The sequence below is a fragment of the Lynx rufus genome, unplaced genomic scaffold (assembly GCF_022079265.1).
Source record: "Lynx rufus isolate CCGP_SWC_20201006 ecotype Redwood Valley unplaced genomic scaffold, mLynRuf1.p SCAF_15, whole genome shotgun sequence".
Taxonomy (NCBI): domain Eukaryota; kingdom Metazoa; phylum Chordata; class Mammalia; order Carnivora; family Felidae; genus Lynx; species Lynx rufus.
Genome location: NW_025814829.1, coordinates 48,480,805 through 48,497,377, shown reverse-complemented (window position 1 = coordinate 48,497,377; position 16,573 = coordinate 48,480,805).

Sequence of the window (16,573 nt, the reverse complement as noted above, 5' to 3'; positions counted from 1 at the left end):
CCTATCTCTCTGTGTTTCCATGATAAGCCAATGAACAAAGAAGTTGGACAGTTTTTTTTGCATCAAAAACAAAATTCAGAAAGAGTATCCTACTATATGAGGAAGGACATTGTTTAATATGGATTAACTTTCAGGGTAGAATACCTTTAGGTAGGAATTATTTTGTTGAAAATTTTCTGTGATCTAAGATTGCAAAATGCAAACCTTAAATTATCCTGACACTCTGCAAGGTGTCAGTAATTTTACAACTCTCATCCAAATCCTCTTGATTCTTTGGTTAATCAGAATAACACAAATATGTCAGATCTCAGAAGCCCCCAAGAATTCCAATACAAATATTTCTTTCTTTAATTGAAATATATTTGAAAAATAATATTGTGTAAATTTAAGATGTACAATGTTACTTTTATATATTTACACATTGTAGTATGATTGCCAATGTCCTGATAATTAACATCTCTATCTTGTTACATAATTAATTATGCTTTCCTTTAAGTGGGTGGAATAATTAAGGTCTAGTCTTTTATCAAGTTTGGTGATTATAATACAATATTTGTTATCTGTATTCACCAAACCATGCATTAGACCTCTGGGGCCTATTTGCCACTCGTTGCAAGTTTGTACCCTTAAACAACATCTGTCCTAATACAAATATTTCTGAAGTCATTCTTCACCACAGAAGACAAAGTCTTGTTAATGAGGAAACGATAATAATAGCAAGTGGCATCTTTCCATATCATTTTATAATTTATAAATAAGGCATTTAATGTATATTACCCCATTTAATCCTCATACTACTGTGAAATAGTTATAAGAGATGTAATTATCCCAATTTTTATATACGAGAGGGGGAAAAAACAGAAGAGGAATCAGTAGAGATGACAGAGAATGGATTGCCACTCATTCATTTATCCATCCATTCTTTCAACAATCACTAGGGACTAATTACATGTTTCAAACTATGAGAGGATATAGCAATAAACCAAATATTTACAAAACTGATAGCTTAATGCAAGCTACTGACAGTTAAAGATATAATAAAATAAGATAAATGTTGTGATATGGGTCTCTGAGATCAGAGAGCAGAGACCTCTACCTTAAAGGTTGCAGAACTTACATTTTAAGGAACTTACATTTCAGCTGAGATATAAGAGATGAATAAGGAGTTAGATGAAATGGAAGTAGGGATGAGTATTCCTAGAGGAGGGAACATCATGTCCCAAGGACCAGAGTTGAGTGAAGACAAATAACACTTTTCACGGAACCAAAAGAATTCTAGCCTGATGACAAAATGCAAAATGGAAAAGGAACAAGATGAGGCTAGAGAGTTAGAAAAAGGACCAAAGCCAGATAGAGCCGTATCATTTATTTTAAGGACAATGACAAATCAAAAACTAGGACAGCATAAAATACTAGGATAATAAGATATTTTGGAGGTCAAGGACCAAGAAGAGTTTTAGGAATTCAGTCAATGGCATCCTTCAAAGAAGTCAAGGAATAAGAGAACTGAGAAGAGGCCCCTTGAGACGTCATGAATGATATTAACATTTTCAGTTGGGTGATAGAGGAGGAACACAAGCTCCATGTGTGTAGAAACAAGGAAGTAGAAACAAAGAGTATGTATTTGAAAAATTCAGTTCCCCTACTGCTAAGTTAGTAGCAGGGTCAAAGAAAGTTTATCAAGACAGAAAAACTTATACATGTTTGAAGACACAGGGAAAAATTTGAGGATAAAGGTATAAATTAAAGATGTCATTAAGTCATTGAAGATTATGGAAGGGGTAATATACAACATGGTGACTATAGTTAATATTGTATTGCATATTTGGAAGTTGCTAATAGAGTAGATCATAAAATTTCTCATAACAAAGAAGAAGAGCATTGTAACTATGTATAGTGACAGATGTTAACTACACCTCTTGTGATCATTTTGCAATATATACAAATATTGACTCATTATTGTACACCTGAAACTAATATGCTTTGTCAGTTATGTGAATGTAGAAAATTAAGGAAGTGGGATATATGGGAAGTGTTAAAATGAAATACTCAGGTGAGCAAGAAGACTGAGAAAAAAATCTGTGTGTATATTTTTAAAGCCCAAGTACCAAAGCCAATCCTACCCATTGCCCTCTCCCTGGCTACCTAATCTGTAACATTCCTGAAAAGCTTTTTCTTTTAATCATGTGGTCTGCCTGTAGTGGGACACTTTCATGTTGGACCCAATTCACTTACCTTCGTCTTTGAAATGATGTTAAGATGATGTTAAGAATTGTTACATCACATATCCTTGGAACATGGAAAGACAACTTAGAATATAAATTCTGGCAAATGAGGACATTCTTCTCCATTCCCATGCAAAGGGGAAGTGCTCATATGCAATGAATGGAAAGGTCCTCAGAATCTGAAGTGAGATGAGTCAGGCTGTTGTCTTTCATCATTGCTGTAACCAAAATGGAAAGTTCTCAGATCATCATCTTCCACTAGGGCATTGTCAATCTTTCATCAAAAAGGAAAGACCTCTCACAAGCATTTGCAAGGAAAATAAGCCACCCTAATAGCTCTTCTCCATGCTACCAACACCCCCACCCCTGCCCAAATTACACACACATCAAAATGCCAATAATGGGGCTTTTCTTAGATGTTTCAAAGGATTACGGAGTTAGATACCTTGGAGGATCACATCTCAAAAGTATTTCAGGACCTCCTACATCTATAGGTACAGATCCTTCTAACTCTGCAATGGAAAAGTAGAGGACAAACCTATTCCTAATGCAGGCTAGAATCAAAGGATATTGAAAAGAAAATTGATGTGTTTGTGGATGCCGCAAAGCTGGATAGTAGAACTCATCCAGAAGATTCACTCAATATTCTAAATATCCTCAGCATACTGAAGCATTGCGCCAGGACCAACAGTGTGAAATTTAACTGGCGCAAGGATTAATTCCTGCAACTAGGTTCATATGCAATACCATAATTGCATGTGAACAAAGTAGAGGCAACCTGCGAAAAAGATCTAGGTGTTTTAGTTGATCACAGGTTTAAGATGAGCCAGTACAGCTACTAGCAACATCTAAAGCCACTTAAGACCTACTAAAGATAGTGTTCTTGTTGAGAGAGCAAATTATCTCCCTATAACCTTCACAGATAAGCCCCATTCTTTATTCCAGTTTAACAACTGGACTGTGAGCAGGGCAGGACAGCCACAATCATATTTACATACCAATTCATAGCATGCAGGTCTTTAACACATTCTCTGATATTGATTTTGATCCCTATAATGATCCTATAAGATAAATGTTATTATATCCACTTTTATAGATGGCAGTACTGAAGTTGAAAGGCATTAAGTGCTTTGACCAAGGTAGTAAGTGGCAGAGCCAGGTCAATGGCTCTTAGACCTCTGGTCTTACATCTGTACCATTCTATAACAACTGTGATATTTTGCCTGGGGAGAGAAGACTTAGTAGTTCATGTTAACACTCTTCAAACATTGGAAGGAGCATTATATGAGATAGTGGGTAGATGTTAAGAGAACTGGATATCAGTAAAGGCTAAATGACTGTCACTGGAGGAGTACAAAGCTGAAGAAGGAGAGTGAAAGACAAAGATAATATAACTAAAAGGAGTCAGTGGACTAAACTGTATTCCCTAATAAAACTTAGGGTTTTTAAAAAAATTTTTATTAAAAAAAATTAACCTTTATTTATTTTTAAGAGACAGAAAGAGGCAGAGCATGAGCAGGAGAGGGGTAGATAGAGAGGGAGACACAGAATCAGAAGCAGGCTCCAGGCTCTGAGCTGTCAGCACAGATCTCACGAACTATGAGATCATGACCTGAGCCGAAATCGGACACTTAACTGAGTGAGCCACCCAGGGGTCCCAGTTTTTTTTTTTTTAAAGCCTCAGAGAAACTCTGAACAAGAGTTTATGCAAAATTTTCCTTAACTCTCATTTTCTCTATAAATTTCTATTTTTGTTATAAAAGCAGAAGTGAAAAAAAATAGGAGGGAGGATGCATTAAAAATGACTCCAGAAAAGCAATCAATGATGGTGCCACCTGCCTATACTTTAGGATTACATCAGTAAAGCCTTTTATGAAACATACCAATTATTCCCATTCCATGTAAAGGAAGACAGACAGTAAAGGATGAGAGGCTCAACTTTTTCCAAGACAGTCTTTATTGTATGGGGTAAGATAGTGGGAAAAGAACTGGGCTAGGATTTGGACCGTCCAGATTCCAATTCCTGCATTACTTCTTACCTTCTCTGTGTCTCCGTTTTCCCATTTGTAAGTTAGAAATGTGGGATGACTTACAGACGGTCCCTGACTCAGGATGGTTTGACTTATGATTTGTCGACTTTACAATGTGCAAAAGCGATACACATTCAGCAGAAACTGTACTTCAAATTTTGATCTTCTTTGATCCTGGGCTAGTGATATGTAGGACGATCATCCCTCATGATGGTAGGCAGGGGCAGTGACCTGCAGTTCCCAGTCAGCCAGGCAATCAGGAGGGTAAACAACCAATACCCTCAACAGCCATTCTGTACCCTACAACCATGGTTTCCAACTTTCAGTACAGTATTCAATAAATTACACGAGATACTCAACACTTTATTATAAAATAGGCCTTGTGATCACTTTGTCCAATGGTAGGCTAATGTTAGTGTTCTGCTAGCAGGACTGAACTAATCAATTCCTACACGTCAACCTAAGCACATGATAAGCTTATCAATTCTGTTTAAAGTTTCTCAGGGAGTTTGAACCTGATTTACATTAACTAAAGACACCTGACTGATTGGTCAAGCCGAGTGACAGCTGTAGCTTGTTTCTTCCCCCCCCCCCCCCCCTGCTTCTCCCCTCTTTAAAAACTCCTGCCTACATGAGCAGGGAAGGTGGTTTTTAACGGACATTAATTTGCCATCTTCTCAGTTAGGTGACTTTCTCAAATGAAGTTGCTCTCCCTGCCCCAACACCTTGTCTCTCAACTTACTGGCCTGTCACAGGGTAAGCAGATGAGACTGGAGTTTGATAACAATGTTGTTGAGCCAACCAGGAGAGGTGCTGCTCATGGTTAGCTAGCCCAGTGTGGGAAAGACTTTGGGGATGGTCTGTAACAAGTGCCAGAACTGCTTTCAAGGGGGGACCCTCCCTTTGTTTCTGAGGTCAGCGCAGGTGGCCCCAGCTTCCTGTAGGAGCAAGGAATCAACCTCTGGATGAGTTCAGGGACTCCAGTACCGGGTGAGTTGCAGCTCCAGTGTGTACAGCCAAGCGTGTACCTGGCTAGTAAAAATAATTGTTGGGCTGTGTGCCCAATTTGGTTTTTGTTTGTTGGGAGAGCAGCTCTTTTGTGATTGTATTTGATAGTCATGGGGAATTTAATGTTTATTCTACCTGACAGCCTGTTCAGGTGCATTTTGAAGAAATAGTCCAATTTTAGTTATTCATCTATGTCCATGAAAGTGATTTTTTTTTATTGTGACACAGCATGGCCACAATATACATTGGAATCTGTGAATGATGGACTTTAAACAGCTCTTTGAATTACCATACTGCTTTGTAGTTGGAGTTGTATTGCCAGAGAGCTGGCAAAGATGATGAAATTCCCCTATGTGCAAGCTTTCATGCTCCTCTATCAGGAGGAGATTAAAAGGGAGAGGTCTAGGCTGATGGTACAGAGACCAGAAAAGAAGGCTGTGCTCTGGGTAATACAAGAAGATGGGAGCAATTTAAGGGAGGAAGAAGACAGGATGATGTTACAAACTCTAAATCCTTCATCTGCCCTTCCATTCCTGCCCCTTGTGGCCCATTTTCCATCTCCTTGGGCTGAAATGCTTGATTCTCTGGAACCTTCTAGGGCTTCAGCTCCTCCTCAAAAGCATTCCAGGGAAGCACCAGGGCCTGGAGTAGTCTCCCCTTATAAGACTCAGGGAGGGAATCAATTTGGCCAGAAAGCAATTCCAGCCAGAGCAGAGCAGTTTCCTACTGGAGGTTTAAACCACCATGGACACCTGGGCTGGCCCTTTTCTACTTCAGCTCTGTTGCATTGGAAGAACAATAATTCCTCCTGCCAGGATGATCCCCTTGAAATGATTAAGCTATTTACATCAATATTTGCAACTCACTGACTCTCTTGGGAAGGTATTCAAACTCTTAAATATGCTTCTCATGGTTGATGGAAATGGTTAGTGATAGAGAAGGCTTGTGTAGAGGCATCAGTCTCCATTACAGAGGAGCCAAAGACACTCCCAAGGTGGATGTTGTGGTTTCCTTAGTGGAACCAAATTGGGATCCCAATGACAGGGGCATGCCTGCACTTGATTACTACCAGAAGTGCATTTTGGTTGGTCTCAGGGGGTTTCTAAACAAAAGAAGTCTGAATGAAATACAGGAATTGCAACAAAAATCTAATGATCACTTTGTGTTCTTGGAGCACATTTACCAAACACACCGCAAGTATACAGATGCTGATCCTGAGGCACCCAAAAATGTTCAGATGGTTAAATGACCTTTATCACACAGAGTGCTCCTGACACTAAAAGAAAACTGCAAAAGTTGGATGAAGCATTAGAGATGAATCTATCACAGCTGGTGGATATAGCATTCAAAGTGTACGATGACAGAGAACAGACACCAAAAAAAAAAAAGATGCAAAGAGACAGACACCATCTTTGTGGAAGTCCTATGTGGTTCTCACAAATTCAGGGCTCCTAAGAAAAATAAGGGAGGTCCTTTAGTTGAAAACCAATTTGCAGCCTGTAAGAAAGAAGGACATTGGAAGAAAAGCGTCCCTAAGTTAAGAAAAAATAAAAAGGTTAAGGAGGGGAAGGAAAGGAAGTCTCAAATGATCCAACAAGATGCAGGCTCTGATAAAGAATGAAGGGCCCAGGGACTCCGACTGATCTAGCTAAGCCAATAGTAATTTCCACATAGGGGCCCTGGAGAAAATTGACATTAGAAAATCAATTAATGGACTTTTAGCAGACACTGGAGCCATCTCTCAGTTATCAATACTGAAATAGCAAAAATTTCCAGTAGAAAAGTCTCCATAATGTAGATTACTGGATAACTACAACAGAAAGCCTTTCTTCAACCTATGAAATGTAAATTGGGAGATCAGAAACTATGACAGTTTTTGTACCTTCCTGAGTATCCCATCACCTTAGTTGATCGAGACTTGCTCTGTAAATTGAATGCTCAAGTCACTTTTTCTCCAGGAAAAAAAAGCATTTGAGACTCCAAATGCCTCCTTACCAAGCTTTAAGACTGCAGATGATTCTGCTGGGAGATGAGGCTTCGACTGCTGACCTATCCCCACCTGAGATCTGTGAACACTTAAGTGAGTAAAGCTGTAGGGGTAGATGGGAAACCAGGTAAGGCTAACAATGTAGAACCCATTTCTGTTACATTGAAAGAAGATGCTAAATAAAACCACCTCTGATACCTCATATAGATCTCTCCAGTTATCCCCAGTATACTGTGAGAGATGAAGAACAAGCTAAAGAATGGAGATTTACTAATACAGAGACTACATTCCTTCTGGAAGCCTCAATGTACAGGAAAGCCTGAGAAAAATGATTCACACCTTGAAAAAAAATACTATAGCCAAAATTTGTCAAGAGACTAGCTTAACTTGGGATAAAACACTGCCTTTGTACTACTCAGGATAAGGGTAGCTCCATGAAGCAGGCTAAAACTAAGCCCTTTTGAAATTGTGTATGGAATACCTTTCTAGGCTACAGTTTTGACCTCCCTGTCCTCTGAAATCAATCATGAATTAAATGTTATAAGATAGGTTCAAATTTTAAATATTAAACAGTATGCATGGGTTTGTTTCCACTAGATTGTTTACCCACCCAATGAACCACTGCACCCCTCATCTCTGGTGATTGCATGCTACTCAAGACCTGGAGGGAACAGGAACCTGATTACCAACTTGCTGAGATATGGACAGAGACAGAGCCACATGCTATTTTCGTGACCACTTAATCATGTCTTAGGTCAACTGTGGTGCAACCTTGGATACATCACAGCCAGGTGAGAGGAGCCCCACTTGAGAGATCAGAAACACAACCTGAGGCTTCTCCATGGACATGTGAGTCAGTGGAAAATGTATTCCACAAACTTCCTTAAACTTCCTATGCTATTCATTTTACTACTAAAATGGGGCTTAATAATATTTATACTAGGAGTTGGCATGTATATGTTTGTCAAGTTGATTATGATTTGCATAGTGAAGGGATGCTCTAAACTGGAGAAAACTGCTGAGATACAGTGCCCGGTTTTTATGTCCTCACTTAATAAGGGTAGTAAGAGTAATTTTCTAAAACAAGTCCAGTTGTTTCACTTCCATGACCTCCCTCCGACGTCCCAGTTGAGTAGGAACTAGTTAGACTCTAGATGACGTCCTTTTCTTTTAGTTTCTGTAATGTGACAGAAGGAAACCGCTGACGAGGGAGATTTGTAGCAGGACTTAGCTATAATCAGCACATTCCTGCATATCAACCCCTAAGCACATTGTAAAGCTCATAGCAATCAATTGTTTAAAGTTTCTCCAGGAACTTGGAAGAAACTGGCCTACATTAACTGAAGACACCTGACTGATTGCTCAGGCCCAAGTGGCAGCTGAAGTTGGTTTCTTTTGTCCCCCCAGTTTTCTCCCCCTTTTAAAATTCTCTGCCTGCACTAAGATGGGAAAATGGTTTTTTGGGACATTAGTCTGACACCTTCTCGGTTAGCTGGATTTCTCAAATAAAGTCCCTTTCTCTGCTCCAATACCTTGTCTCTCAACTTATTAGCCTGTTGTGCAGTGAACATATTGGACCTGAGTTCAATACTGTTCTCAGCATGTTTAAGGTAGGCTAGGTGAAGCTGTGATGTTTGGTAGGCTAGATGTATGAAATGCATTCTCAACTTTTATTTTCAATTTATGGGTTTATTGGGATGTAAGTCGAGGAAGATCTGTATCTTTATATAAGATATCTTTTAGCTCTATAATTCTGTGATTTGAATTCATCTGTCTTACTAGCTGTAGCTTCTTAAATCACCATACCTTATAAGTCTTCACATTGTCTATAGCACCTAATGGCACTTTGTACCTAGGAGAACCGTGATAAATATTTGTGGAGTAAAGGAGAGAGGTTCCTGGGTGGCTCAGTCAGTTAAGCATCCAGCTCTTGATCTGAGCTCAGGTTGGTGAGTTCAAGCCCCGTGGAACCCACTTTAAAAAGGTGGGGGGCACCTGGGTGGCTCAGGCAGTTAAGCATCTGACTTCAGCTCAGGTCATGATATCATGGTTCATGGGTTTGAGCCTGTGTCAGACTCTGTGCTGACAGCCTGCTTCAGATTCTCTCTCTCTCTCCTTCTCCCTCTCCCTCCCCTGCTCATGATCTGTCTCTCTCAAAAATAAACTTAAAAATATTTTTTAAAATTAAAAAAAAAAATATATATATATAATTTGTGGAATAAAGGAATGAATGAGTGAATGAATAACTAAGGTCTTTTCTGTATATAAAATTGAGTCACCATTATGTATGTAATTTAAATACTGTATTTAAAGTATATCTTCCATGTAACTATGGTTCTAGAAAAGATCTAGAAAAGACAACTAATCACAAGCTAGAGAGATTTAAGTTTATTTTAATATTCATCATTCCAAACACAGTGCAAATATATAAGTATGAAGAGGCTGAATATATACTTGGTTGCTAGAAGGAACTCATTAAAGCTTAAAAAAATGAATTTAAGATAGAGAAAAGGCTACCTACCTAATATAGCTAGTTGTAAGCTGGTAATAATACAAAAATAATTGGCATCTATTGAACTTTCTCTTGCCAGAAACTGAAACCATACTGTGTAGCATGAATAATTTTCCTTACTTTGTAGATGAAAACACCTCCCTCCAGAGAAGTTATGCAAAGTGCTCAAGCTCACGTGAAGTGCAATTGGCAGTCAAGATTTAAATTGAGGCCTATTTAAATCTAAATGCATCTCCTAACCACAGCACTTAATTTCCTCTCCTGAGATGATACAGCCTAGAAAATAATAGGTGTTCTCAAACATTTCAAAAAGACCTCTTAGAGTTGATGGACCTTGTTTGGTTGAAGGGAAGGAGACCCATTTACACTAGCTCACGGAGAAAGGGTGTTTGTTAAGGTGATCTATAAGTCCTAGAACAGGAACTGAAATTGTGTCAAAAACCACAACATCTCTGGGCATTGACTGTAACTTTTTGTTTGCAACAAGTTGTATGATCTCTCCTTTCTCTTCTATTCATATGGCAGCACCTGCTTCTTCTCTTACATCAGCTCTATTCTTCCTGCACATTAGCAGCTCCATGGCATCATTTAACTTTTCTACTGCTAAATGATAGGTTTTCCTTTTATGTTCTAGATCAAATTCCTAAGAAAGGAAATTGGATTTTCTCAGTTCAATTTTTTTGTGTAAGCCTGTCTTATACTGTGTGTCTCCTGAACATCCAACGTTAATACCTGGTCTGCTTGCCGGGTAGATGCCTCTCTCTCTCCTTTGGCCTTGAGATTACCAACTCTGTAACATTCCACAACTCTTTTCACAACCAAGTTTTTACAATGACTAGTGTAACTCATCGTCTCACCTTCCATTTATTGCACATCTGACAAACTGTGCTTCTCATGTGTTCCTCCGTCCTGGAAATCTGGATTCTTCCACCATTCTGCCACTGTAAATGATCTTGCTGATGTCACCAACAATTGTCTACCAGCAAAATCCAATGAGCAATCTTCAATCCTCATAGTGTTTGATTTCTCGAAGCCTGTAAAATTGTTGACTACTCCCTCATTTCTTAATCACTCGTGGCCTTTTTCTGTGTACTCTCTCCTCCAGTTGACCTCATTTGTCCATGGTTGCTACTCTATAGGATTCCTTTTCTATGCCTTTCCTCCAATCTTTGTACTCCCAGTTATCAGTCACTGGCTCCCTTTTCATTCTAAACCCTCTCTGGTGTGATTCCATTCACAACAGTGACTTTACCCTCAAGGCTGTTGACTTCCATGTGTTCATCCCATCCCATGTGATTCTGCCTGAGTTCTAACTGTATACTACATATGCCAATTGGATATTCTACAAACATCTCAAACTACACACTTATAAAACTGAACTCATTGTCTTATGCACTCCAGACTTTCTCTAGATTCTCCTTCCTATCCCCTACTGTGAAAACATCACCATCTCCTCAGTATACCAAGAAGGTCCTTCCTTCTTTATCTCAAGTCTTAACTTCATTAGTTAAGACTCTGATTCCAATTAATAGAAACCTACTAAAGCTATCTAAGTGTGGGGAAAGAGGAATTTGTCACAAAGGTACAGTGATTCTCATATAATCCAAGGACAAGAACATAGCTGAGCCCTATGGGTCAATAATTCAATGGAGTTTCTTCCTATCTTTCATTGTTGCTTCTGTCTGCATATTTCTTTCATTTGTCTGTCTCAGCCAGATAAGCTTACTCTGCTCCTCACAGAAAACCACAGGAAATATGGGCTACCCAATAGATCTACATTTTTATCTTGTCCAGTCAAGAGACCATCCCAGGGTAATTAATCCTGGACAAGTCAACTTCAACTAAGAGAACAGGCTTACATGGTAAAAATGAAGCTGCTGAAATCTACTCCTCTGGATAAGAAAGTCTGATAAGGAAACCACTATGAACTTGGCAGAAACCCCAGTGGTATCTACCACAATCACTTAGGTCTGATGATTCTATGACATAAATTTTTCTCACAGTCTGTTCCCTATCCCCATCACCAATGCCATTGTCTTTGTTCAGGTTCTCCTCCATCTCCATTGTAGACTTATTTACTGCCATGAGTGTTATTTATCATATATACAGTTCTCTGATCATTTGTGCATATACCTGTTTTTTTGCTAAATTCTAAACTGCTTGAGGACAAGCAGTATATCTTTATATTTTTGTATCCCCTCTGGTACTTAGCAATAATATCTGAGATATAATTGGCCTCAGGAAATACTTATTCAGTGAATAAAAGATGTATTTTGTATCCTAGGCCATTATTCACTTGGATCCTCTATGTGACCACCCTGGCTTGTAAATTTTGCCTGCCAATAGCCTTCTGGTTTTAATTTGAATTCCCATTCAGTGCTCCCTAGGGAGAGAATGTGCTAATTAACTTCAACCTTAATTTATATCTCTTCTCTTATGAGCTTGGTTATATAGTGTCTGAGATATTTATAAATTCTAATACCTGGATGAAATTCCATTTCTGTACCTATAAATCTGAAGATTGGACTTTAGACATGGTAACTTCACCGTTCTGAAATAACCATTAGCAAAAGCCTTGTTGAAAAAGCAGCTTCTTAAGGCAGCATCTGTCAACATCTGTGCTCAGGAACTACAGTTTGTGTTTATGAAAATATTCACTTGGAGTAAGTAATAACAAATTTAAGTTTCTAAAGACTGACAGTGCTTTTGAAGAAGTAATATGTACACATTGCAAAACCTCACATATTTCTGAATGTTTTAATTTCTCTATAAAAAATATGTGAGGAAAAAAAATCCATTAGAGATATGAATGATTTCAAGTTCATGAGAGATCAGTTTTCCTGAATGTCTTTGCCATAAAGAGTGATCAGTAACATGGGACTCATGGGGGGCTCAGTCAGTTGAGCAACTGACTTGATTTTGGCTCAGGTCGTGATCCCAGAGTTGTGGGATCGAGCCCCACATCAGGCTTGGCATTGAGCATGGAGCCTGCTTGGGATTCTGTCTCTTCCCCACTCGTGCTTGCACACGCACTCTCTCACTGTCTTTCTCTCTCTTTCTCAAATAAATAAAAATAAAATATTTTTACAAAGAATGATAAGTAACATAATAAATATTGTTTCAAGAACCATTTTTGAAGATGCCTATGGATGTTTCTAAATATAAATTTTCAATAAAAGCCAAAGGCACAAACTTAACTTAAAATTTGGTGAAAACATTCCTGTGGTAAAGCAAGCTAATGTGTTCCAGAATACTGCTTCCTAGGGAAATGAGGATAATGAAATGATGCCTATCGTGATGGTGGTAGTGATAGGAGTGCAATGGTGATAGCAGCCAACTTTTAGTGAGCACTTGTTATGTATGTACTTTGAATTTGTAGTGCATTACTTAAAGGTTTAAAAAACCTAGAGTAATCCTAAAAAAAAAAAAAAAGGAGGAGACGGGGGGGATACCTGGGTGGCTCAGTCGGTTAAGCATCTGACTCTTGATTCAGCTCAGGTTGTGGTCTCACAGTTGTGAGATCGAGCCCTGTGTCGAGCTCTGTGCTGAGCGTGGAGTCTGCTTAGGATTCTCTCTCTCTCTCTCTCTCTCTCTCTCTCTCTCTCTCTTTCTCTCAAAAAATAAATAAAAGATAGATAGATATCCTAGAGGAATGGAAATGAGCATAGCATTTAACGGGTTGTTTGCCACATTATGTATCTTATATCTTGCTGGTCATTCTAACCAAGAACCAGAGTCCCATCTTTTTTGCCCATTCATTTCAGTATGTCTTGAGCTCTTTTAATGTTCCAAGCACTATCTCAGGTGCTAGTGATACCACATTAAACAAATCCTGGCACTTAATTTATCTTGGGGAGGAGAAAGAATAAGAAAGATGTTAAATAAATATCTCAGCTTGAGAAATGACAAAGTTCAGAAACTTAAGAATAAGTCCAAATCTGTAATAAAAATTCATGGCAGCCACCATTTTAGTGTCTACTCTGTATCAGGAATTTTACATAAATTAGTTGGTATGTTAAACCTATTTAAAGTTTATTTGATTCAACAAATATTTATTAAGGTCCAACTATGTGTTATGGATTGGGTAAATAACAAGAAGCAAAATAAACAAGAAATTAAGCTCCAAAAAGGGCAAGTAATTTGTCCAAGATCCAAATAAGTAGTAAATGGCAAAAGTGGGACTTGAAAACAAATTTGTCTGATTAGAAGGGTAGAAATTATTAAGCTATTGAAATGGTCTTGGTGGCACAGACAAGAGTCCTAGCAAAAAGGAGGTCAGATTTTCTCTGAAGGTAAAGACAACAGAATTTCCTAATAGTGAATGTATGAAAGACAGGAGTCAAGAATGACTTCATGACTCAGAGGTTTTTGCCCTATGCAATATAATTGAAATGAGGGAGGCTTCAAGAAAAGCTGATTTGGGGCAACATTTTGGATATGTTGGATTTGAGATGTCTGCTCTACCTCCAAGGTGAAATTGCTGAGCAAACAATTGCATTTACAAATCTGAAGTAAAGGAGAGCAACTCGGGCAAAAGATGAATATTTGAGAGTTGACAGCATACAGGCAGATAATGTAGTGCTGATGGTGGCAAGACTCAGATGCCTTAGGTTGCTGGTGTTCAAGTGGCAACGTTGCCATTAGGTTATGAAAAGTGAAGAGCCCAACCTTTTTTCAGACTTGGAGGCTAGAAAGCCATTTGCTTTTGTGAGGAGAGATGGATTATGGTAAGTCCCATGCGCAGCACCAGCATTGGTTTTGTTGTTGCTCTTGCTTTTGTTTTGCTTTTTTATTTTATTGTTTTGTTTAGAAGCTTTGACTCTTTTTAAATACTGGAGAAATATTCGGCTGAGATTCATTATATGCCATAAAACAGTGGTTCTTAAACTGCAGTGTGCATAAAAATAATCTGTAGGTCAGAGCTGGTTAAAAAATCCATTTGATTCCTAGACCTCAGTAGACTTGCATGAGGCCTATCATTCAAAACAATCATGTTTTTTCCAAGCATCCTCTGTGAATCTTACGTAGTGAGTCCATAGGCTTCACTATGAAAACTTATGCTATTGATTATTAAATAAATTGAATAAGTTGTTTTGCCTTAGGATACTGTAAAGATAGTTGCTTCTTGGTACATCTGGCCAGCAAAGCTTAAAACAAATAGGATTTTGTCCTGTTTTAGTGATGCAACACAAGGTAGCTTACTGGCTATTTTCCCTTAGTGCGAGTGAATTTATAAGTTTCTTTACCTTATTTACATTAACAGTGTAGGGAAGGAGGAGAGCACTTGAGATGATTAGGTGATGGGATGGGAGACTGTAGGAACAGGGACTGAAGGCTTTCCCCATTGGACTGCATTATCCAGAGAGCACACAATAATGCTAAGTTCTCACCAATGCTCAAGCAAATTTATGATTTATTTGTTCAGTCAATAGACAATAAGGACTATTAGTCAGGCACTGTGTCAGATCCTGGACACTTGAACATCAGATTCTTCTCAGAGACTATGCCATTGGGTAAGAGATACAACCCATAAGCAGGGAAAGGAGGTAAGAAGCTCTGTCTTCCATTCTGCAAAACTTAAACTCACCAATTCACCCCAGTCCAGCTCAAATTCTGCATGTTTAGGACCCAGTGTGAGGAACATGCTACCCCTGTAGTGTCCCTGGAAAACACCAAAGCTGGGTGGAAACAATCACCCTGGACACTAAAATCAGAGGTTCCCACTCTGATTATGCAATTGAAGCAATGAGGAAGTTGACTTAATTCTAATGATTCTGTTCATTGAATTTCCATATTCTTATTCCCAAACACTTCTTGAGTTCTTTGAAACATGTCCTATAAACCCTCCAGCCTACTTTCCCAAATAGTATAATGGGATTCATCAATACTGTTGTATGTTTTGGAGTAATAGCCCAACTAAGCTGTTTTCAAGTCCTTAAACTAGCTAACTGCTAGCAGAATCCAGTACATTCAAATAAATGGAAAGTCTGAATTTTACTATCTAGAGCATTCATTGTGGATCTGGAGAGTCTGCTAGAGCTCAGTGCTCAGTGCTGGAGAGAAGTTTCTTGGCTTTTTTTTTTTTTTTTTTTTGAAAGAGAGAGAGAGAGAATGAGAATGAGAATCTTACACAAGCTCTATACTTAGCTCAGTCAGACACAGGGCTTGATCCCATGATGCTGGGATTATGACCTGAGCCAAAATCAAGAGTCAGATGCTCAACCTACTGAGCCATGCTGGTGCCCTGAAAGTTTCTTCTTCCTAATAAAACAGTGTGTATTAAAACAGTATTTTTAGATAAGACAATTTTATTTCCTTCATGCTTCTCTATTTTCCTTGATTTTCAAGAAATTAACAGCATTGTTTTATATTCATTTGTAACAATGTTCTTAAGCCTAACTTTTGAACAATAATTTTCCTCTCCCTCTGCCTTTGTATTAAACTCTTATTTTATTGCTCCTGTGGTGAGAGTTTGGGGCTTTTTGTATTTTTGCATATTATCATAGGTCTCTCAGATCCCTTTTAGACATCTAAGAGTATAACTGGATATTAAAGTGGGACTCTACCTGATTCAGTTTCAACTCAAGCATAATATTATTGGCACTAAGATATCAAAGTGAGGGTAAGACCATTGCCCTCACCAATATGGCAAAATTTACAAAGGAATGAAGGTGAGCCCCTTTCCCCCACTACTCTTTGACACATTGGCTGGATTAAGGACCTAAAATGAGGCCAGAGTGGTAAAAAGGAGAGCTTGAGATACAATTTACAAAGAAAAACCTGGGGCCATGCTGTGAGTCCTCACCCACTC